Raw genomic sequence first — 5651 nt, 5'->3', positions numbered from 1 at the left:
GAAGGAACGGGTGGGAGACGCGCGTTCATCCCCCCTTCCTTATGAGAGAACCCTCCCTACCAGTCTTCTCTGTGGTTGGTAGCCTAGGTCACGGGGTGGAGCAGAAAAGGCGGGATTTTATTTCCCCTTCAGCAACTCTTTCTTCCTTCCCCTTAGTGAGGGAGGTAGAGTGGAGGAGGGTATGCCCCAGTGGGGTTCAACTGGTCCAGAGTAGAGACCTGCCTCCCGACTCCCAATGCACAACATGAGACCCACTTTCACACGTTCATTTTTCACTTATACTTAATGGCGCTAATAAGGCGCATTATCTCGAAATAGCAATTCACAGAAGGACACACACGGTGTTACCTTAGCATCGTCACTTAATGAAAACCAGCAAGGAACTGTCCCTCCCCCCGAACCCTGCAACCCTCTTTTCTGGTTGCAGCGAGTGGAATAAGGATGGTGCAGTATCCCTGCTCCTCGCTACAGCCTAACTTCTGCCAAAAAACAAACCAGTAACACCACCACACAACACATCTAAAAGGATATTGCATGTTAATCAGCCCAAGGCCTGGTTGAAGAGGGAAGTTTTCTGCCAAGAGAAAAGACCCACTCTCCCGTTGCCACCCTCCAGACTTCTTGTGGGGGAAGCACAAGAAGGAGGGCCACAGACCATGATCCTGTGTCTGGATAGGTTCATATGGAGACAGACAGTCCTTGAGGTACTTCAGTCCTGAGCCATTTAAGGCTTTATATTTACAGGTCAAAACCAGCACTTTGAATTGAGCCCAGAAACATTGGCAGCCATTGCAGTTGAGTTAAGATCTGTGTAATATATTCAAATTCAAATGGTCTTGCCCCAGTGAGCAACCTGGCCCCCAAATTGACATTCTATGGCTTTTTAAACATGTTTGCGAGAGCAGGGCTATTGGTTTATTTGTTACCAAGTTACGTATTTTGGTGTTTTTATATTGTGAGCTGCCCTGTGATCCTTGGATGAAGGGCTGTACTGTATAGAAATTTAATAAATAACAACAACAGAATGTCCTTACTCCTGACAAATCTTCCTTACTACAGGCATAGCTACAGGAAGCTGGGGCATACAGTGGGCCAGAAGTATATTTCTTATTGAAAACAGCTCCTGCTTTGCTGCTGCTACTCTGGAGCACACATGGAAATTGATAAAATTGATAAAATTGATAAAATTGGCTTCAAATTAAATAAAAGGAAAACCAAAATATTAGTTAAGAATATGCAAAGCGATACAGTTGAAGAAGTACAAAGAGAAACCGAAATAGAGGTGACCAGGAAGGCAAAATATCTAGGAGTATGGGTAACGTCAAAAAACATAGATCTATTTAAAAATAACTATGAAACAGTATGGAAAGGAGTCAACAAAGATATTGAAACATGGGGCAGACTAAAACTGTCATTTTGGGGCAGAATAGCTACAATCAAAATGTCTGTACTTCCTAGATTATTGTTTTTGTTCCAAAATATCCCTGTGGTTAAAGGTACAAAGATATTTAAAGACTGGCATAGGAAGATTTCTAAATTTATCTGGCAGGGCAAGAAACCAAGAATAAAATTTAAATTGCTGACTGATGTGAAGGAAAGGGGAGGTTTTGCCCTGCCAGACTTGAAGCTATATTACGAGGCGTCATGCCTATGCTGGGTAAAAACTTGGATAAAACTGCAAGACAAGGAAGTGCTAGACTTAGAGGGACACAACAACCGATTTGGGTGGCATGCCTATTTATGGCACGGGCGGAGGAAAGTGCATAAAGACTTTGGAAATCATATATTTACGGGTCCACTGATTGAGGTATGGGAGAGGTATAAAGACATGCTAGAACCCAAAACTCCCCACTGGCTGTCGCCACTAGAAGTCATGAGTGCCAAAAAGATCAATATGAGGACTAACTGGGCTACTTACGAACAACTGTTAATTAAAGAAGAAGGAAAGTGGAAAATGAAGCCGTACGAAATGGTTAAGGACCAAGTCCATGACTGGCTGCATTATTTCCAGATCAATGACATGTTTAGGAAAGATACTAAAGATAAAGGATATGCCGATAAAAATTCCAGATTCCAAAATGAGATATTGAACAATAATATAAAAACCTTGTCTAAAATGTACAATCAGTTACTGGATTGGAATTTAATTGACGAGGAAGTTAAGTCAGTAATGACATACTGGGCAAGAGATTTAGGCCGTAACATCTACTTTGAAGAATGGGAAAAACTCTGGAAACACCATCTTAAGTTCACTGCCTGTGTGACATTGAAGGAAAACTTAATGAAAATGTTCTACCGTTGGTATATGACCCCTGTAAAACTAGCTAGGATGTATGGATCCTGTAATAAGTGCTGGAAGTGCAAGAAAAGGGAGGGGACCTTCTACCATATGTGGTGGGAGTGCCAGAAGGTTAAAGGGTTCTGGGAGAGTATATATAACGAAATGAAGAAAATTTTGAGATATACCTTTGTTAAAAAACCAGAGGCCTTTCTGTTGGGATTGGTAGGAAGGGAGATAAAGAGGGAAGATCACAAGCTGTTCCAGTACGCAACAACGGCAGCAAGAGTCTTATTGGCTAAAAACTGGAAATCAGAGGGTCTACCGACAATCGAGGATTGGAGATCAAAACTATTAGAATATGCGGAGATGGATAGGATGACAGGGAAAATCAGATATTTAAAGGATCAGAGGTTTACTAAAGATTGGGAAAATTTCACGAACTATCTGGAAGATCTAAGCGATGGACAGATAACTCTAGTGGGTTTTAAAGGAGCTCTGTAAAAAGTAAAGGGTACTGTCTAAAGAGAAACGGGAGAACTAGGATGAATAATGGCATTACAAACTAAGAACTGCGAAATTACAAAAAAGATTAGTATGGATGATTTGTGGAAAGGTTGAAGGAAGTCACATTTAAAAATCTGTGAAAGTAATAATTGAATCTGTATATTTTAATTTTGTATTTTGAATTATGTAAACTAATAAAAATTATGCATTGAAAAAGATAAAATTGATAAAACATTATTCATCAGAAGAATGTGTTCTAGCCCAGATAACGCATGTAGTGCTCTTTGGTTTGGCCACCCTTAGCTGGAGTTCAACATGGCAACAACAGCTTTGCTGCAGTGAAGGCCTCCAATTTTGATGGCTTTAAAAGAGGATTGGACAAATTCATGGCAGAGAAGGCTACCAGTGGCTACTAGCCATGATGGCTATGCTCTGCCTCCACTGTGGGAGGCAGAATCCTTCTGACTACCCAATGCTGGAAACTCCAGGAGGGGAGAGTGCTCTTGAACTCGGGTCCTGTTTGCAGGTTTCCAAGAAGCAACCGGTTGGCCACTCTGAGAACTAGGTCTAGTGCCTATAAAAACTGACAACAATAATTGCTGAGTGAGGTACCACAGGATGCTTTATTTTTGCTGCAGCAAACAAGCTTCTTCTTTAGCTGTTGCTACTATGAGACGAGCTAGTAACACCTCTTCAGACATATAAAATATTATCCTTGTTCATTCTTCTCACAGTAATCCTGCGACATAGCTGCACACACAAGAACACGGTTGTGTTGAGGAAGTGGCTTGGGTGGAGTAGTGCAGGCTGCCCCTCCTAATCCTGCCCAACACCCACATTTCAAAGCAGCCCAAACTGGCAAAACTAGCATGCCTGCAAAATTAGCATCTCTAGACAAGTTTCCCAGAAGCTTGGCTGAATCTTGTGTTGGAGATGAAAGGTTAGTACCAAAGATGACAGATGCATCTCCAGGAGAAGGGAGTTCCACAATCTAGGTGCTACCACAAAGCAGGCACTTTCCTGGGTCACTACACAACGGGAAACACTCCTTTGTGGGACCATGAGAAGGGTATCCCCTGCTGATCTTATTCCCTCCTCCTCCTCATCATCTGGTTCTTTCCTCCAGTCAACGTGGCCTGTTTGTCCCTTACATAAAGCTTTCAGTTATGCTGTGCATTGCCAGCCTATTGTTACTTTCCCAGGGGCACCAATTTTCAGACTGATTGCCTACAAGAGGAGGTTAAGAGATTTCCATTTTACCCACTCCAAAATGGTAATGCCTGTTCATGCAGGAGAATCACTGCACTTATCATCCTGAAATTTGGCAGGCTTCATCCCCTCAAACAGGGCACCCATATCTGCAAATTGCTTCAATTCTGGCGGAAAATAAAAAAGTTAGAGTCTATTCACTTATTTCATTTTCAGATGTTCCCTGTACGAAAGTTGGCAAATATTGGTAACATTTGGGCCCCAAGACATTCAGAGTTTTAAAAATTAATAAATAATAATGACACCAGCGGGTCCCAGGGCAGGTTACAACAATTCAGAATGAAAAACAGGTAAAACAGATTACAGTCACAGGAACAGGGCAGACTCTGAAAACAAACATCTTAAGTGCTGGGGTAGAGAGGTGTGCTTTTCAGCATTTGCCAAAAGCTCTATAGCAAAAGTACCAAGCACACCTATGTGGGGAGAACATTGGGCCAGCGCCACCCTGAACTTCTGAGGATGGAAGAACTATCAAGAGTCAGCTGGCTCGCACCAGAGCGCAAGCTGCTTCTTTTTTGGTCTCACACTCTTGTGCATGCACAAGAGCTCAGAACAAAAAAAGGAGCATCTTAATTTGGGTGTTGGAGGGTATGTCCAAAAGAGGCTGCTGCTGGCAACCTAGCCACAGTTGGATGTAGACACTCCTAGCCACTGAGGCCACCTGGACCACAAATAACAGCATTGGATCTAGGGGTACCCCCAAGCAATGAACTGCTGCCTCCAAGGGACTTTAACCCCAAATAGAGCAGGCTGTCTTCCCACCTTGTGGACTTGATAACTTGAAACACATAACACCTGTCTTCAGGATTCAGTTTCAATTTGCTGGTTCACATCCAGCCCATCATTGCCCCCAAACCCGTCTAGCACCTCAGCCGCATCTCTCAATCCCTCTGAATGACATGCTCTTATTCATTCAAATGGCATGTTTGCCCAGATTTCAAACAGCAACAATTTCTTCCTTAATCCCTGTATTTTTCCATATACATCAAGCTTTCTACCATCATTAACCAAGTGCCCTCCTATTTAGGGACAGATGGCTTCCATTGCTCCCCCCCCCCCCAATGACTGGTAATTCAGTGCCCAGATACAATGAATGAAAAAATGTTCTCAGGTCTAGTTTCTGTTTACTTCCCTGGAATAAAATCCATATGGCCAGTGTTAATTATGTTGGCAAGCGCTTCACTGGCAGCACGCTGAGCCAACGATCAACCTGATTACATAAATATATTAGTTGGAAGGCTTCAAATTTTTATTATTTCAAAGACCAGGAAGGTGGACATTATGCAGGCTTTCGTTTAAAAGGTTTCCTCTTGTCAAGCGTGCACAGGCCAAGCCTCTTGTGAAGTCATTAACCTTTTCTTATTAACATACGTGGGCTGCAACTCAGCTTGCATTCCCCCCGCCAAACTAAAATTACATTTTAATTTCATCCTAGAAGGACTGAACAACATATTACCTTAGCAAATGCAAGTTACCAAACCTGTGGTTGCCAAGACACTGTGAATGAAAAGGGCAGTAATTGCAAAAGGGGCTGGTGGTGAGAGAAGGTGATGCCTAACAATTCCTGCCAATTCCCTCATGCAGATATCTCCAGAGG

Source organism: Podarcis gaigeae (genome assembly GCF_964106915.1).
Source record: "Podarcis gaigeae genome assembly, chromosome: 8".
NCBI classification, from domain to species: Eukaryota; Metazoa; Chordata; class Lepidosauria; order Squamata; family Lacertidae; genus Podarcis; species Podarcis gaigeae.
Note: the sequence above shows the minus strand (reverse complement) of the source record.